The sequence below is a fragment of the Ambystoma mexicanum genome, chromosome 3q, assembly GCF_040938575.1.
Source record: "Ambystoma mexicanum isolate Mex_15411 chromosome 3q, UKY_AmexF1_1, whole genome shotgun sequence".
Classification (NCBI taxonomy): Eukaryota; Metazoa; Chordata; class Amphibia; order Caudata; family Ambystomatidae; genus Ambystoma; species Ambystoma mexicanum.
This window is the reverse complement of record NC_090926.1, coordinates 1,187,011,704-1,187,031,961: the sequence shown is the minus strand read 5'-3', so window position 1 is coordinate 1,187,031,961 and position 20,258 is coordinate 1,187,011,704.

Here is a 20,258-nt window from a genome sequence, read left to right as displayed (position 1 = left end):
CGACATCCACGGACATCCGTTTTCAAACCACTCGAATCATTAAAAATGCCCACTGTAACGACATTACACAAAACTATCACCCAGGTTCTTAAGGAAGCAGCAGAGCATCTTGCCAGAGCCAAAGAGAAACAGAAGCAGTTTGCAGATTGACACCGAAGGGAAGCTCCCAACTTCCAAGTCGGAGACAAGGTTTGGTTAGGATCCAAAAACATCCCCCTTAAAGGACCACGGGCATTCCGACCCAGATATCTGGGACCTTACACTATCAAGGCTGTGATCAACCCTGCAGCCATGAAATTAGAATTACCGGCCTACATGCAGATCCACCCAGTGTTTCATGTCTCCCTCCTAAAACCATTGAGACCATTGAGACAAGGTATGCAGATTTATACTCCACCGGATCCCGAAATAGTTGAAGGAGAAACAGAATGTGAACTTAAAACGATCCTAGACTCTAAGATGGTCAGGTCCAAGTTATACTACCTTATAGATTGGAAAGGTAATGGAGTACAAGATCGGACCTGGGAACCCAGTGATCATGTCCACGCTCCATGATTAATCAGGCAGTTCCACCACAATAACCCCACTAAACCAGGGCCAGGGGGTAAACCATCCTTTAGAGGGGCCAAGGGGCCTTTAGGGAGATTGCTGTCATAGCCACAGGCCCCAGAACACAAAAAACACACCATCTAGTGATGGGGCAATGTGTCACTTAACTCACTTATGTCCCTTTGAGACCCATAAACACAGGTGCCCTGGCTGGACTGAGTCCTGGTGCCTTTGGCGTCAGGCTCATATAGAGATTTGAGCAGGAACACTTTATTTCAGTGCAGGAGTGCTTTTACTTTATTTCAGTGCAGGAGTGCTTTTATTTTACAAGAGATTTCCAGGAGCTGAAAGCCTTTATTCCAGAGAACATCCTCATGTGCTGAATCATTGGGTGTGGCTCCCTAGGCCTGGTCTTCATGTGCTGACTCATCGGGTGTTGCAAGGTGTGGCGGGCAGGTTGAACCTGGTGGGCGTGGCTTCAGAAGCTCAGCTATATAAGCTGCTTCATCCTTAAGGCTGGTGCTTGACATTACTGTGCACTCGCGTGCAACGTGACGCTCATCGCTACTTGGACCATTTTACTTACCTTTGAAACCAGGCATTCTCCTGCATACTCACCTCCAGGAAACAGGTGCTTCATCGCTTCATCTGCAGATTCATCTCCTGACATTCAGTGATCTTGATCCCGACGCCACAGCACTGTGCTCTGCATCCACAAACTCGGACCCTGTGAAGAAGAAGAAAGACAAGGTTAGTAGATCCATCCTAGGGCAACACCACATTTGAACCCTGCAAGCCCCCTAGGTAACAACTTACCAGCTACTGTACCAATGCAGCTTCATTCCTCATTCCCTCTGGCTGCTGCCTCGAGCTCCGCAGCTTCTGCCGGGCCGGCAACATTACCTGCAAGGGAAGAAAGCAAAAGAGCAAACATCAAAAGCAGAACGGACAGCAATACAAGACAACAAACTTTACAATACAACAAAAACAGACGAGGAAAGACAAAGACAAAGGCAAACTGGAACACTTACCTCAAGTATAGTGGCTTAGTTGCAGCAGGACTGGACTACCACATGCAAAGGAATAGTGAAGGAACTCGGCCCAGATCATACAAGTGCCCCTGCAAGAAGCAGCAGGACGCAGTGCTCGTGAAAAGTAATCAACAGGTGAGCTTTAGGGACAGCACATCCCACGGGTACCACGGTTTGGGAGAAGGGGTCTGGAAGGGGATCAGGTGCACAAGCTGCCATACTCACGCACCCTATTCTCCACGCAGGAGCAGTTCCGAGCAGCATCACCTATTACCACCAGTCACCACATAAGCGCAGAGGGTGAAGTCCGACCCAAGTGACCTCATCCCCGGGAGGGCTGCAACCGTGCCCCAACGGCTCCACAGAGACCAGGTTAGCGTAACAGTATCCCCATCTGTACCTGATGTCTTTTTCTTGTAACCATTTTGTAAAGGGTCTGCAGTCTCTCCATCTGGAGAGCGTACGGTTGGATAAGCCTTGATGAACTGTCAAAGTCCACTTCCCTGCATTGTTTTGCTCTATTCAATACTTCCGTTTTATCCTTGTAGTTCAGAAATGTTACCATGACGGATCGAGGGCCGCTTCCACATGGTTTCCCTCCTCTGTGTGCTCTTTCAAGTTGTACCACTTTTCCTCCTTTGGCTTCAAAGAGATGATGCACAAGGGCCTGCATCCTTTCCTCTACTTGTCTCAGGGTTTCTCTCACCATTTATTTGAGGCCCAGTATCCGTATGTCGTTTCTTATCTCTATTTTTTCTAAATCATCAATTTTTAGCATCACTTCTTCTTCTTGGAGCTCCTGGCATCAAGTCACATTTCCACCAAATTGGCTGGTTATGTTCCAGGCCTTCTACCATGCTCTCGACGGTGCCCATCCTACTTGTTAGATCTGCCAGCGAGGCCTCTACGTCTCATGTGAGGGCCTTGATTTCTGCCATGATATGTCCTAAGTCTTCGTCATGAAGAGGGACATGTCTACCTCTGTCAGGACTCTCCCCTTCGTTGCACTCTTTGTGGAACCTCTGTGCTTTTCGAGTTGCTGCGCCATTGAGTCCATCCTTCAATGCCCCCTCCTCTGGTCTTCTCCTGTTTATTTCTTATCTTCGTCTTTTCCCCCTTCCACTCTGTGTCCAGCGTCTCTCACTAACATGCCCTCTGATTACCCTCTCCGGGCGTCTGGCCTTGAGCCCTTCTCAATTTCTCCTCCTCTGTGATTTCAGTTTCGTGCCCTTTGTTTCTGTGGTCATCTCTGTTGCCTTGTCTGCTACTGTGCTTTTTGCTCTTCTTATCCTGTTGGTGAGGTGTGCTCCGAGTTCTGTTTCTGGTAGTTGGGCAGCATCATTGCTCAAGTCCCACTTCCTTTTTGTCTCTTTCTTTTACTGCTAGGTGACACCCCCGTTCCTCCTCTGGGCGTATTTACCCCTCTGTGGGTGTAGTGTTTTCTGAGTTTGTCCACGTGTTAGGTCTCTAGTCCCATGTCACTGCCCTTTTCTGCCTCTTGGTCCTATGTTTTTCCCCCCTTTTTTTCTCTGTTCTCCCTCGGGGGAATGGGCTGTCCTCCTGCACTTATGGTGCACCCTCTGTGCTTATGGAGCTGTTTTCCTATCTGTAGAGCATGTACACTCCTCTCACCGTGTTTGTCCACTGCTGAACAAATTAATAGCAGTCTTCGTAGAGGAGCAGGCAGAGATTTCTGAAAAGTTTAGAAAATACCAGTGCAGGCAAAGATGAGGAGCACCAGCAACAATGATGACCATCCGGCAACGCCAAATGCACAAAATGATCAAGAGCATGCAATGATTGGCAGCGACCAGATGAATTGTTGTGTGTATGCAGCAAGGGAGGGTAGTTAGAGACTTCAAAATGGCATCAATTACTGATTAAAGCAGCAGATACGCCAGCAATGATGTGTGCAGACAGAGATGCTGAAGAGTGATCATATGTACCCACGGCACAGTCAACAGTTGCAGAAGACACGGCAAGCCGTGGTGACTAGTCGCAGCTAGCATCGGCAGGGATGGTCATTTTTGGCTGCCCTGGGGAGAAGGAGGCGTAAGCAGTTCTGCTAAGAGCCAGCCCCGGTGAAACTTGCAATGATTTATAAGTATTGCAGGCAGATATTACCAGAACAAGTGCTTGCACCACTGCATTAGCATCCGGTACCTGGCAGATGTGTCAAATATAGAAAAGGTGCAAGTACGGTGCTCCACAGGCAGTTGACTTTATAGCTTCCCAATGACAGGTCTATGAAATGTCCTGGGGGGAGGGGGCTTTGGAGCAAGGATTCTGCCTGATGACTGACTCTCTCTGTGTTCCCAGAGGCCCTTCCCCTTTTGCTGGCACACTGGGAATAGTCCACCCTTCCAATCTCTACTGCAGTCTGGGCCCGATTACGTGATTTAAACTTTTCCCCATGTTTATGCCACAGTGATAAATGGGTACTGGAAGCCATGTGTTGCACACTCTGCCCACAACTAGGGTACCAGTTCCACTTCACTGCTGCTGATGGCTCTGGTATCTTTCTCCCGGTCTTCCCACTCCACTGCTGGCCTTTCTCCCTCGCTGTGGCTTCTCCCTGCTCTTGTGTGGGCTACCCACTTTGCTACAGTGACTCCTCCTCCCTCCGCCACATTCAATTCTAGCCTGCTGCTTTCCTTCACCAACACCAGGCCTTCACCAATGCTGTGTCGTCGTCCCTTACTCGCGCTCCGCCTTGGGCAGCTTCTTCTTCGCTGCATTTCCTCGAAGTGAGAAATGGCATGATTGCACCTCTGCTCTCTCATGTGCTCCTGTCCGTGTCCCAGCCGTGGGTCATCCCGCATTCCCCACTGCAGGGATGCTACATCCCGGCTTTTTCTGACAGACGCTGTTATGGGCCACTGTTTCCGCTTTGGCTTGCGGCTTTCCATGTTCTTTGCTTCTTCGCTCACCTATGTGCACCCGTTTCGGTTCTTTCCTTGGCCTAGGAGTGCTCAATCTCCTTTCTATGATGCTGGAGGGAGCCGGAGCCAAGCAATAGGCAGCCATTTTCTCCCACGCCCCTTGGTGGTCTGTATCCCAGAGTATTTTCAACAGAATATTCCATGTAGACATGGGAAACATAAAGGTGCCTAGCATGATCATCCAATACGTGGATGACTTGCTGATGTGCAGTAACTGCGTACACCAGCATAGAAAAGACTCAATAACACTTTTAAAGCTTTTGGCCAGCAATGAGCACAAGGTTGACAATGTCAAATTACAATATTGCCTGCAGGAAGTATTGTACTTGGGGCAACTAATATCTGTGAACAGAAAAAGAATAAATAATACATGATCATGCTGAATCTGTACACTCTTCCCCGCAGCCCACCACTGTGAAGGAGATGCAAAAATTCCTAGGCTTGTTTTACTATTATCGGGCCTGGATACTGGGCTGTGCAGCATAGAGTAGGTCCCATTTGCATTGCCCAAAATACTGATAACAAGGTTGCATGGACAGAAGACATGCTCATCAATTGTGATGACCTCATGAAAGTGATATCTACTGCCCCGGTGCAAGCAACCCGATACTCCATTCAGGAATATTACATATTTTCTCACTCGACTGGTCAATTTAAGACTGCAGTACTCACACAAAAGAGAACACTGGGCCACAAGCCACTGGCCTACTACAGTGGTGCATTAGATTCAGTAATGCAGGGACAATTCACTTGCGAGCAGGCACTTGCTGCTGCAGCATTTGTGATTGAAAAAGCTCAGCCGAAGTAATTGGGTGCTCTGTCACTATATACGTGGAGCATGCAATGTTTGCTATCCTGGAAAGATCAAAATCCACCATGACAACACAAAGAGCATATGCCTATTAGATCATTTTGTCCAGCCCAAACATACATCTAGTAAGATACAAAACAGTAAACCCTGCTACATTTTTGACTGAAAATGAACTGACAAAGACATGGTTGACATGAATGTTTATCCTAAAAGGGGGAAGAGGATGACGTTCCCAAAGCAAAAGCCAACCCACTTGAGGGCGGGGGTCCTCTTCGTTGATGGTCAGCAACAATTTACCAGGGTACGGCTTGAGACACACCAGGGTGGCTGTGGTGTGCCTGGCGGATGGTGAAAACAAAATATGAATGCAAACAAGATTATCAATGCACTTTTCAGCTCAAGCAGCGGCGTTCATAGTGCTCATAGAAGCGGTACACATGTGTCAGGCATGGGAATTTGCGTACGGGCTTTCGTGCATGTTCAGCAGCTGGACAAAGTAAACAAAATAAAGCGCTGGGACAGCGGCATTGGGTTGCCAGAAACGCAATCCGCGGCAGAGCCTGGAGGTTGCCATGGAAGCTTAGTTACACGTTGCTTAGGAGGGGTAACTTTTGTGCACCAGCACGACGTTGATCAGGTGATCTTGGGTATTTAGCACCTCCTCCTTACTTGCTCAGCGCTTCTGATTGAGCATTTTTGGCGTTCTGTTCCTTGTCTCTTAGTTCTTCGATCATTTCTCGTGTTTTGACCCGGATTGTACTTGTTTTTGGCTTTGGATTACCCTACTGTTTTGGCAAATTTTCCTCATAGTTTTTCATGGTTCTTGGATCCCTGGCTTCTGTGACCTGATTTCATTTTTGCCTTCCCCTTGACTGTTGTTCGGCGACCGCTAGTTATATTTGGACTCAGACCGGTTTAAGGATTTCTCTTTTGTATTGTGAATTCACGTCTAGTGTGCTCTGGTATTTGGGACAGCCTCCGCTGCATTGTGGGACAGCCTCCGCTGCTCCGCGGGACAGCCTCCGCTGCATCGTGGGACAGCCTCCGCTGCTCCGCGGTACAGCCTCTGCTCCATCATGGGACAGCCTCCGCTGCACCATGGGACAGCCTCTGCTGCTTCGGGAGACAGCCCCCGCTGCTTCAAGGGACAGCCACTGCTGCACCGTGGAACAGCCTCCGCTGCACAGTGGGACAGCCGCTACTGCAACGTGGGTATTGAAACCCTTGGTAGAACCATTCCCCACACCGTGGGAGTACTGTTTGTTATCGCGGATTGCTGAAGGTGGCTCCTATCATCCATTCATTCTACGGACTCCCTCATGGATATTCCCTGGTAAGGAAATTCTTGTGTTAAAGTTCACCTAGTTCAGTATCCTTATTCTCTCAGGCACATAGCATTACTTATAGTGAATATTGTTTGTTTGCAGAACTTTTCTGGGCCTTTTTTCTTAAACCTGACCGTGGTAGTACTTACCTACTATTCAGTTCTCTCAGGTTAGTGCATTGAGTTTTAGATTAGAATCGTGATTTTAAATTATCAGTTTTTTGGTACTAATTGTGTTATTTCCTCCTACAGCCACGTGGTCTCGGTGGGATATCCATTCTTTCAACTAATTGATTCCTTTGCACTGTGTATTTCTTACATACAAAGGGGTACATTGGTGGGAAGAATTCTTCTTCTACACTACGGGTCAAACTTGTGAAGAGGAATTCTGACATAATCAGAAGCCTTCTTAACATGGACCCCAACGAGACCCTGGCTACTTTGCTTCAATTAGTGGCTGATTTAAGATCTGATATGGCCCATGCTCATGCTACTACACAACAACAAATCCTCGAATTACAAACTGCCATTCAGCCACCAGTGGCTCCGGCGATGCCCAAAGTGCCTGTTGTTGAACCAGCACAGGCAGACGCTGGCCCGGTATACATTACCTCACAGTTTCCGTTGGCTCCCCCAGAAAGGTTCCATGAGGATCCCAAGCAGTACAGGACATTTTTGAATCAATGTCGTTTACATTTTCTATGTTGACCAGGTTCTTTTCCTGATTCCGCTACCAAAGCAGCTTTTTTACTGTTGCATCTTGGAGGTACGGCCGCAGCTTGGGCAAACCCTCTTTTGGAAGATGGTAGTCCATTATTGTTTGATTGTGATGCGTTAATTGAAGCAATGGGTAAAGTGTTTGATACCCGATACAAGTCTCAAGTTATGGAACTAGAATTGTTAAATCTACAACAAGGGGATTTGACTCTTCTGGCTTATCTAGCTAAATTTAATCAATTGGCTGCAGAAACTGGATGGCCGGATGATAAGAAGGCGTCATTATTCTATAAAGGATTATCAGACTCGTTGAAGGATACTCTTGCTTTAGTACCGGTAGTTCTGGTTACTTTTCCAGAGTTATTGGAATTAGTTCTTCAGATCAATGCCCGTAAGGCTGCCAGGAAAGGGGAAAAACGTGGTGCTCCACCAGTAATCCAGGTAAATCCCACACCCGTTGCAGGTGCCCCTGAACCCATGCAAATCGGAGCAGCGACACAGGGTCCTCTTTCTCAAGAGGAGAGAGATCATCGTAAGAAGAACAATTTGTGTTTCTATTGTGGTTCTTCTGAACATCTGTTAAAAGAATGTACCAAGAAACCCAATAGGAGACAGGGAAACTTGAAAGCTCGACAATAAGAGGAGTCCGATTGTCGAGTACCAATGTTTCCATAGACTCCGATCTCAACCGACCTATTTCCTTACAAGTGAGATTTAGGATGTCTCAAGACCAGGTCGTCCAGGCCAGTGCTATTCTGGATTCCGGTGCTACCGGAAATTACATCGATACTCAATATGCTGAGACATTAGGTGTATCAACTACTGAAAAGACAAACCCGGTTGTAGTTAATGCTGTTGATGGTTCCTCTTTGATATCTGTCTGGTGGTACAACAGACGGAGGATTTGGTAATGGATACACTTCAGGGTCATTCAGAGCGCATTTATTTCGATTTGATCCCTGCACCCCAGTTCAAGCTTATATAAGGTATCCCATGGCTCAAGCTGCACAATCCTTCGATTGACTGGCAGTATTGAATTCCTATCTGAGTACTGTGAGTCCAGGTGTTTGGAGGGGAAGGTGTCAACTTGCAATCCGTGTCATCTGTTATTGGATACTGCAGTCACGATTGGGGCGGTCATGGCCGTCGAGTTACCGATTGAGTATTCTGATTTCAGAGATGTGTTTGATGAAGGTGGGGGTACTGTGTTACCTCCTCACAGACAGTACGACTGTCCCATTGATTTGGTCCCTGGGGCCAAAATTCCTTCTGGAAGAATTTACTCTTTAACCCACAAGGAGGATGTCATTCTGAAGGAATACATTGATCAATCTCTAAAATCAGGTTTCATTGTCCCATCTCGTTCTCCGGCAGCCTCCCCTTTGTTTTTTGTACCTAAGAAAGAAGGGGAGCTCCGTCCATTTATTGATTATCGTGCCCTCAATTCCATTACGGTACATAACCAGTATCCCATACCACTGATTTCTGTACTCTTGGACCAACTAGGGTCATCCGTGATATTTACCAAATTGGACCTTCGAGGGGCTTATAATTTGGTAAGGATCCGTAGCGGAGACAAATGAAAAACGGCCTTTAAAACCAAATACGGATTATTCGAATATAGAGTCATGCCATTTGGGCTCTGCAATGCGCCCGCTACTTTATAGTACTTCATTAACAACGTTTTCCATGATATGATGGACCAGTTTCTTGTGGTGTATTTGGATGACACATTGATTTATTCTGCATCTTACGAATTACATGTACAACATGTTACGAGGGTTCTACAGAGGCTTCGTGACAATCATTTATATGCAAAGTTAGAGAAGTGCATTTTTCATGCATCCGAGGTAGAATTTTTGGGCTATGAGATTACTTGTAACGGAGTACAAATGAGTCAGTCTAAGGTTCAAGTAGTTCTAGACTGGCCAATTCCTACCTCCTTGAAAGCCTTACAATCATTTTTGGGGTTCTCTAATTTCTACAGAAGGTTCATTAATGATTTTTCTTCTCTGGTCGCTCCCTTGACCACTTTAACAAGCAATAAAACGCCTTTTTCTTGGAATGATGACTGTAACAAAGCCTTTCAACGCCTTAAATCCGCTTTCACCAGCGCACCTGTTCTTCAACACCCTAATCCGAAGTTACCGTTTGTGGTAGAGGCGGATGCTTCAGACATAGCCTTAGGGGCGATATTGTCTCAGGAATGCCCAGGGACTAAGGGGCTACACCCGGTGGCCTTTCACTCTAGAAAACGTACCTCTTACGAAAGGAATTACACCATCACAGAGAGAGAGTTGTTAGCCGTTCGTGATTCGTTCATGGTTTGGCGACACCATGTATTGGGTTCAGTTTTTCCTGTTCAGGTATACACTGATCACAAGAATTTGGTAGCCCTACAGTCCGTTAAGTGCTCCACAGCCAAGCATGCCAGATGGCATGAGTTCTTTTCGATGTACGATTTCACGATTACTTATCGCCCTGGTGCTCTGCACACTAAGGTGGATGCTCTTTCACGTATCCATGGAGAATCTCTCCCTCGCACATCGAAAGGTCCTCTTCTGTTACCACATCAAGTGATTTGTGGTTGTACCATTCAACCAACCCTAAAAAGCGATCTACAGGATTGGGTGAGAGACAATCCTGCAGAACCGGCAAAACTCAATCTTGAAATCATTCGGGGGTTGCCACATATCAAGCGGTTACTGTTTCTTCCGGATAGTGGTACTAGGAAGAAGGCTATTCAATGGTGCCATGATTCACGTTTAGCAGCACATCCCGGCAGTAGGAAGACTCTTGACCTCTTGCAGCGCTGGTGTTGGTGGCCATCGATGTCTAAGGACGTTGCTGAATACATTTCCCATTGCTATGTCTGTGCTCAATGTAAAGCTCCTAATGTTAAACCGGTCGGACTCTTGCAATCCATGCCCGTTCCTGAGTATCCTTGGTATATGATCTCGATGGACTTTGTGGTTGATTTACCTCCAGTATCAGGTTTTGACACTGTCTGGGTAATCATTGATTATTTTACCAAATTGGCGTTGTTTGTGCCTTGTCAAGGTCTACCATCTGCCCCAAGTCTGGCGGAATTGTTTCTGAAAAACGTTTTTCGCCTCTTTGGTCTTCCCTGCGTCATCATCTCGGACAGAGGTTCGCAGTTTACTTCACATTTCTGGAAGTCACTTACTGCCTCTTTTGGAATTGACGAAAGATATTCCAGTTCTTATCATCCCCAAACGGATGGACAAACTGAACGCCTCAATTCCACCATGGAACAATATCTAAGGTGCCTTATTCATCAATATCAGGATTCCTGGCTTTCACTGCTTCCTATGGCCGAATTTGCATATAACAATTCTTTACATTCTTCTACACGTTCTTCCCCATTTTTTGCCATGTTCGGTCGTCATCCTCGGTCTTTGCCTGTTGCTCCTGTTCTGCCCACACGCCAGCCGGCGGTTTCTTCTTGCATTAAGAACCTGTGTACAATCCATGATCAGGTGAAGAAACACCTCGTTGTTGCACAAGAAAACGCCAAGCGTTTTGCTGATGCCCACCGGTCCCCGGCTCCTCAGTATACTGTGGTAAATAAGGTTTGGCTATCTACAAAAAATCTGCATATTCCTGGCAGGAGAGCTCTCCTTCCGCGTTACGTTGGCCCATATGTTATCACTGCAATAATCAACCCCGTAGTGGTTCGGCTGTCTCTTCCAGCTAAATGGAGGATACATCCCGTTTTTCATGTATCTCTAATCAAACCTTTTCTTCCCGGAACCCCTCTTCCTGCTCGCCCCCCTTCCATCACAGTGCAAGGGGAGGAGGAGTATGAGGTTCATAAAATTCTGGATACTAAGGTTTCTAGAGGTACCAGGATGTATTACGTGGATTGGAAGGGTTATGGACCGGAGGAAAGAACCTGGGAACCAGTACAGCATTTTCATGCCCCTCGCTTGATCTTGGAGTTCTGGGCCTCGAGGAGACGGGGTCTATCTTTAGGGGAGGGTACTGTCAGGCATGGGAATTTGCGTACAGGCTTTCGTGCATCTTCAGCAGCTGGACTAAGTAAACAAAAGAAAGCGCTGGGACAGCGGCATTGGGTTGCCAGAAACGCAATCCGCGGCAGAGCCTGGAGGTTGCAATGGAAGCTTAGTGACACATTGCTAAGGAGGGGTAACGTTCGTGCACGATCACAACGTTGATCAGGTGATCTTGGGTATTTAGCACCTCCTCCTTACTTGCTCAGCGCTTCTGATTGAGCATTTTTGGCGTTCTGTTCCTTGCCTCTTAGTTCTTCGATCATTTCTCGTGTTTTGACCCGGATTGTACTTGTTTTTGGCTTTGGATTACCCTACTGTTTTGGCAAATTTTCCTCATAGTTTTTCATGGTTCTTGGATCCCTGGCTTCTGTGACCTGATTTCGTTTTTGCCTTCCCCTTGACTGTTGTTCGGCAACCGCTAGTTATATTTGGACTCGGACCAGTTTAAGGATTTCTCTTTTGGATTGTGAATTCACGTCTAGTGTTCTCTGGTATTTGGGACAGCCTCTGCTGCATTGTGGGACAGCCTCCGCTGCTCCGCGGGACAGCCTCCACTGCATCGTGGGACAGCCTCCGCTGCTCCGTGGGACAGCCTCTGCTGCATCGTGGGACAGCCTCCGCTGCACCGCGGGACAGCCTCTGCTACTTCGGGAGACAGCCCCCGCTGCTTCGAGGGACAGCCACTGCTGCACCATGAGACAGCCTCTGCTGCACTGCGGGACAGCCGCTACTGCAACGTGGGTATTCGAACCCTTGGTAGAACCGTTCCCCACACCGTGGGAGTACTGTTTGTTATCGCGGATTGCTGAAGGTGGCTCCTATCATCCATTCATTCTACAGACTCCCTCATGGATATTCCCTGGTAAGGAAATTCTTGTGTTAAAGTTCACCTAGTTCAGTATCCTTATTCTCTCAGGCACATAGCATTACTTATAGTGAATATTGTTTGTTTGCAGAACTTTTCTGGGCCTTTTTTCTTAAACCTGACCGTGGTAGTACTTACCTACTATTCAGTTCTCTCAGGTTAGTGTATTGAGTTTTCGATTAGAATCGTGATTTTAAATTATCAGTTTTTTGGTTTACATCACTACAACAGTGCACGCCGGTCTTGCACATTCGGATAGGAGGGCGTTCAAGAGGCTGATGGGTCCCCAGTTCAAAATGCCACATTACTAGATAAGCTAATTTTCACACTCTCAGAACCATCTGCAGTGGTGGTCATAAAATGCAGACCCACTCCATTAAAACGGACAAGCTCTCTCAGAAACGCAGCTGCAGATGCAGCAGCCAAAACAGCAGCATATCTTCTGATACCTCAAACAGCGGAATAACCCATGTTAACACCCAACCTAGAGCAGCCCCCCGACCCCCCATAATGCACTACCAACTGTACAGATAATTGAGTTACAGGGACGTCACCCAGATAGAGGAAAAGAAACTATGCTTAAAAAGAGGCTGTAACCTATCCCTCACTGATTTGTTATGGAGAAAGGAGGTGACAGGAAAAGCAGTTATGCCTGACGAGTTACTAATAATAGTATTTGACCAGTTCATCATCCATCACATGTCCCCAAGCAGCACATTGCTGCAAACATCAAGGACAACTGGTTCCTCCTAAACCTTCAGGGGCACTTAATCAATTTTGTTTTTTACTGCACCACATGTCAGAGTTACAGCATGGGGATGACATTGCGAACAATAAGAGGCACTGTGCCCCACCCTACTGGGCCGATCCATGAGTTGCATATCATCTATGGCTACCAATACTTGATCATTTGTCATCGGCCCCTTCTACCAGAGTGTGGAGGTGGGACATTGTGCACATCCAGATGCCATTTCTAGTGCGTGGCGTTAGGTTTTTCCCCGATGGGGTGTGTGTGCGATGTAGTGAGGTCAGATAATTGAGCACACTTGTTTTATGAATTGTTCAATGAAATTGCAGCATTGTTTGGCATTAAACATCAAATGTGCACCAGTTACCATCCACAGGCCAATGGAGTTGTGGAGAGGATAAATGTCCTTCTAAAGAGTAAATTGTCCAAGCATTGCACCACATTGAAAAAAAACTGGGTGGACTGCTTGCCATTTGCACTTTTCAGTTTGCACACACAGCCCTGCAAGGACCTCATACACCTCTGTCGCCTGTTAGACATTTCCTGCCCTGCCAACTATCACCCCATTTCCATCACCCCTTTCCTTGGGAAACTGCATGAGAAGTTGGTCCTTCCCCAACTTAACTCCCACACTGAACTTGTTGACACACTTCATGACCATCAGTCTGGATTCAAAGCAGCCAGAGGCATGGAAACTGCTATTCTGAATACCTGTGAAGAACTGCTTGCATCCCTTGATTCCAACTCCCCTGTTGTTCTCTTTCTCCTGGATCTTTCTTCTGCATTTGACACAGTGATCCACTCCATCCTCATAAAATGGCTCCTTGAGACTCTTGGTATCTCAGAATGGGCACTGGACTGGCTTACCTCCTTCCTCACTGACCGCTATTCCAAAGTCATACTGGTTACCTTCTCCTGCCCTACTTCCTCCTCCACCTGTGGCATCCCCCAGGGATACATTCTTTCACCTTGGCTCTTTAACATCTACCTTACTCTGCTGGCATGCCTCATTTCCTCCTTCTCCCCCAACTTCCATTGCTATGCGGATGACACACAACTCTTCTTCAAACTTCCTTCAGTAGCCCGTGGACCCACCTTCATCCCTGACTGCCTCCCAGCCATCCAGGCTTTGTGCACTTCTAATGATATTTACCTCAATGCCAGCAGACCCCAGCACCCGACTAATTCCCTTCACTCTGGCCTTCTTGCATGGGCTCTACCTCTTTGGAAGCCAGAAACCTCAGAGTCATCTCTCCTTCCTGCATCATGCTCAGGACATTGACAAGAAGTCCCACTTTCAGCTTTTCCTTCTGAAAGAAAGTCTACCTTTCCTCACCTTCCCCAGAGACTCAATGCTACCCGGGCTCTGGTTCTCTCTAGGCATGACTATTGCAACAGCCTCCTTCTTAATCTACCTTTGTCTACTCTGCGATCCCTCCAGCCAATCCAGAATAGGGCAGTGAGATGTATCCTTGTCTTCAAGCCAAGAGACTGCATCTCTCCTGCCCAACAAAGTCTCCACTGGCTCCTGCTCACAGCACAGATTAAATTCCTCTGCATCATCCACAAGGCTGTCTGGGGCCGGGGACCACTCTATCTGCAACTCTTTCTGACCAAATACTTTCCCTCTAGACAATTGCATTCCTCTGGCACCAACTCCTTGCATGTTAAGCGGTTTGCTAAACAGAGAGAAGGTGGTTGATTGCTTTCCTCAGCGGGCTCCATTCTTTGGAACAACCTCCCCCTCTCTCTTCATCTTGAGTAGAATCTCCTTAAGTTCTGTAATAGCCTCAAGACCTTCCTCTTTACCTCTTCCTTCCAAACTGCACAGTAGCCTGACTGGTGTGTAGGTTCCTTATGCATCCACTGGACCTTGACTTCCCACATCTTATCATCCAACCTGGTGTCTATCATCTGCACTTGCCTCGGCTCACCCTCCTCCACTGGAGGTTGCACTTACCTTTCTTCATAGCACTTCACCCGCTACTCTCCCTACATAAGCACCACAGCATCTATCCCATACATCTCTCCCTTCTGCACTTGCATATTCTGAACACTCACAAGGCACAGCAGGTTTGTCCTCCCCTCAAAATTGTCTCTTCTATTTGTGGCATTTAATTATTTAACAATGATTTAAATACATTTATCCTCATTACGACCCTGGCGGTAAGTGAAAAACGATGGCGGTAAATGATTACCGCCATCGTTTTCCGCCAGGTCCGATCCTGACCCGTGACCGTTAACTACGATGCCATTAGCGGCATTGTAGTTAACGCTGCCGCTAACTGCTCCAAGGACGCGCGCACGCGACCTCCCACACCGTAATTACCGGCATGGCGGAAAGGCACGCGAATGCCGACCCAAGCGGACATGCACCTAACGCCATCACCCAGCCTGTTAAGTTCCTTACCGCCATGGTGCTAATTCCGCCATCGCAAACCAACCGTAAATGGCCATGGAAAGTGAATCCAGCTGCCACAGGTGCACAGGAACAGCACAGGTGGAGGCAATACAGACTCAGGAAGTACAACAAGAGCACACCCCACCCCTTCCCACACCCAGTCACACTCCACAATGATACCAATAGGACTAGCAATGTTGGGGCTGGAGGACCTGATAGCAATGCAAGTGCTACTACAACAACAACAACAGCAACAACAGGCAGCACAGAGGAGATGCAGGAGGTGAAGGAGGGCAAGGCAGGGCCAGCATGCCCCACAAGCACAGCCAGTGCCACCACGCAGGCAGCCCCCAATCCCACACATCAGAGCCAGTCCATTCAACCTCACTGCTGAGCAGATCCACACCCTGTACCATTTGGACCGGGACACCATCACCGCCATAGTCGACATGACACACAACAACATCGTCAGCATGATAGAAACACCAACCGCCATCCCACCCCTACTGAAGGTAGTGTCTGTACTCCACTTCCTGGCCACAGGCACCTACCAGCACACAGTGGGGCACTTGCATGGCATTTCACAACCATTATTCTCACGTACGCTTATCCAAGTGCTCGATGCCCTCCTCAAGCACACAGACGACCCCACGGACTGCCCAGGAGATTGCAAACACCAAAGCGGGTTTCCATGCACTAGCCAGCATACCTGCTTGCATTGGTGCCATCGACTGCACCCATGTTGAATTGGTGGTTCCACGTGCCATGGAGGTACCGTACCACAACCGGAAACAATTCCACTCAATCAACGTGCAAATGGTCTGTGACTCCAACAAGATCATCACACATTGTTGTGCCCGATTCCCCGGATCAACCCATGATTCAATGGTCAGGAGGAACTCCACAATACCACGCTACATGGAGCAATATGCAGGCCCACGATCCTGGCTACTCGGTGAGTCTAATGTCATGACCATGGGAATGTGAAGTGGGTAGGTGAACGACGCACCAATGCATACTCCACCTGGCTGAAAGGGGGGGGGGAATGATGCATACTCCACCTGGCTGAAAGGGGGGGGGGATGATGCATACTCCACCTGGCTGAAAGGGGGGGGATGATTCATACTCCACCTGGCTGAAAGAGGGGGGGAATGATGCATACTCCACCTGCCTGTGAGTAGCAGAGACAACGGAGCCAGATCATACCCTAAAGCAACACAAACTACACCCAACACCAGTAAACCCAATACCTGATGTATGCAGCCCTTCCATGTGAATGAGGTTGTGTCCCAGCCATGACACAACCATCTGCAAGTGCATTGTACCAATTCAGACCACATTGACTTCTACGAAATGCACCTACATGCACATCAACAAACACCATCAACCGAAAGGCCTGTCCCCCATAACTGCGCACGAAGGAGGCACATGACGGACAGAAACATCAACACACCATTACACAGACAGCAGGGCGCCCAAAATGTCCCTATCAACATCAGTATTGCTCACTGGGGTCATGATGAGGCCGACAGCAATGTTGCAATGATGTGAGCATTGACATCACAGGACACGTGCCAGGCCCCCAAAACAAATGCCATGAACAAACACAGTGGATGGGCACTCACAAAGCACTCGAGCCCTCTGCATACATTGGTTGATGGCATGCAAAACAGGCCATGAGAGCCATGATCATGTACGGGCCGCATAGTGTGAATCAATTAGTGCATTTAGAAGTGGTTCAAAGTAATATTTGGATGCAAGCCATGGTGGCACATCATGTTCTGAATTAGACGTCATGACTGACACATGCATTCTCGCCCACATACAGGTGATGCAGGCTATCCCCTGAAGAGGTGGCTCCTTACACCAGTCCGGAACCCACAGGACAAGCATGAGGAGGACTTCAACCGTGCACATACACGTACCCATGTGGTCATTGAGCAGGCATTCGGCCTATTGAAGGCACGGTTTTGCTGCCTCAGCAGGTCTGGTGGTGCACTCCTGTACCGCCATGAGAAGGTGGCAAAGATGGTCATGGCATGTGTCATGCTACACAATATGTGCGTCAGACAAAATGTGCCCCTGCCCCCTGACGCAGAAATGCAACCACCTGACTATGAGGATGAGGAGGGTGCAGATGGGGCCGCACCTCATGGAGGAGGCGATGCACAGGAGGGGCGTGAAATGCGTCAAGATATCATCAACCAATGCTTCTAGCACACACGGCTGGTGTGTATCACATGGAGACGGCACTTGGGGCACTGTGTGTCTCTGGGACATGCACACTGTGGACTGTACACCAATAAAGCACACATACACAATGAAAATGTCCACACATGTGATTTGGGAAAAAGGAAAATGTGTATTTCAATTGTAAATTGTCGTGCAACACCCCCTCCCGCCTCCCCCTGAACACACCAACACACCCCCTCCCCCCTGAACACCCCAACACACACCCTGTGAGTGGCTAAAGATGCCTGTGACAGTGGGCACACGCTATTACATGCCCCCTCTCCCAGCCCCCGGGGCACCCCTGCCTGTGGAGCGCAGGTTCCATCCTGATCGTCGGACAGGGCTGCTCTGGGCAGAACATGCAGTGGAGGATGTCCCTCGCTGCTCACGGGCACACATGTCCTGAAGGGTGTGGGACAGCTCTGTGAGCACACGGCGCATGGCGGCAAGTTCCCCGCAAATGTCCCTTGAGGTGGACTCCATTGCAGCCCTCAGGATCTCCGTACTGCGCTCTATTTCGGCCCTTAGGGTCTCCGTAGATTGTTCTATGGCTGCCCTAGCCCCCCCACATTCCGCAGCATGCTCATTGAGGAGTGTGGACAGTTGTTGCTGACGTACAACAATCTCCTCAAGGGAAAGTTCACTCTGCTGGGCCATGCCCATTCCAGATGGTGTGGCGAAGGGGCTGCTCACCTCCTGCAGACTTTCTGCAGGGCATGGGGTGGGAGGCCAGTCCCCTTCTCCTGGATGCCCCTGTGTGAGCTCCTCCTTGGGGCTGCCCTGGTACAGACAGGGGGAATGAAGCTGCTCAGTGGGACGTCCTACATTGGGCTCATCAGTGTCAGTGTCTGAGCATGCTGCTATGGCAGCAGTTTCCCCTATGCTGCTGCTCCCTGCAGAAACGGTGCCTTCAGTGGCCAAGATTGTGGGGACGTGTGGTGCTGCAGGTACTGGCATGCTGCCTGCTGGGGTGCCTGTCGGGGGGCCGTCCTGTGTGCTGGCAGATGATTCTGCCTGCTGCAATGTCTTCCTCACTGCAGCTGAGGTGGAGGGTCTATGCATGGTGGTCCGGGCCCTCTTGGCTGCTTTTGAGGCAGGGGGGGTCCTCATCCTTGTGGTTGGATTCAGAGCCTGTGGTGGGGCAAAGGAGGGATAGCGTTATTGATGGGTCTGCAGACATTGGAATGGCAATGATTCACCAGATTTTGGTTACTAGATGAAGCACATTTGAGGCAAGGGCCTGCAATTTGTCTCCTTTCTGTGTGAATGATGGATGGAGGTATGTGGGTGTCTGCAGTTAGGGTGTGCATGCTACATGTGTACAGGATGGAGGTCGCATGTGGCTGTGGGCCGTGTCCAGCTGATGTGTTGCATTTACACTCTAGGGCAACATTGTGCTGCACATTAATGGACGTCAGTGACTATAGCATGTCTTGATTTGGGGCACCTACCTTCATCGTCTGATGTCGGCGCTCCTCTTTCCATCCCTCCTACACCTTCGATGCTTTCCATGCCTATTGTGCTGGCACATATTTCCTCCCACGGTTGGAGTTTTATTGGGGAGTCAGCTCCTCCTCCGGTAGCCTGGGCCAGGTTGCGATTGGCAGAGATGATGCTTCGGACGCGGAGCCTCAAGTCATCCCACCGCTTCCTGCACTGCTGTGGGTTGCGGGGTACGGTCACCACTGCACTGACGCGCTGTGCCACCATGGCCCATTTGGCTTTTTTTTTGGCAATCGCCGCCCTGGTCATTTCGGTGGAGAACACCACCGCCGCATTGTCCTGGAGTGTCTCCGCCAGCATGCTTAGTTCCTCACGGGAGAAGCGTTCCTGGCGCTGCCGATCGCATGCCTTCTTCACGACTTTGGGCATTTTTAGGTTGGTATTTGGGTGTGTGATGGGTTTGTATGGGTCTCAGGGTCAGATGTGGTATGGTTGGGGAGAATGGCAATGGATTGTGTTTTTAAAGATGGCCGCCGTGCTCTTTCCCGTTCCGCCGCGATGACGCTACTTCCGCTTCCGCTTATTTCCGGGGACCGCTAAGATGGGTGGCGGTAGTGGACCTTGTGCAGCGTACGATGCTGGTAGGGGCCGTTTTGGGGTCTTTTATGCCATCGCGTTCTTGACATTACCGCCATGGCGTAATGCTCGTGTGCGATGGGTTGGAATGAGCCGCATTTTACGGCATCCGGCCATGGCGAAAAGGTTAATTACGCCATGGCGGTAATGTTCGGTACTTACCGCCAGGGTCGTAATGAGGCCCATTGTCTATTATCCCCTGTCCCCTCCATGCTGTCCGGTGGGCGCTTTGAAACAGTATGTGCTTCCTGTATAAGCGTCTAACAAGTGAACAATAAATAAATCAATAAATAAGAGCATCAGGCGCACAGAGGGCAGCATCTGTGTTGGGAGAGAATTTAACAGCTACTTGACTACCGTAACATGGGCCATTATAATCTCCTGACAGATTGCTAAACCCTGATTGGAGGAAACTTCTGCATCATCGGATTCCTCACCCACTCCACCATTTCTTCTGGGCGACCTTATCTACGTGTGGAACTTCGTCTACAGGTGGAGCAACCCCAGATATAACTGGCCATA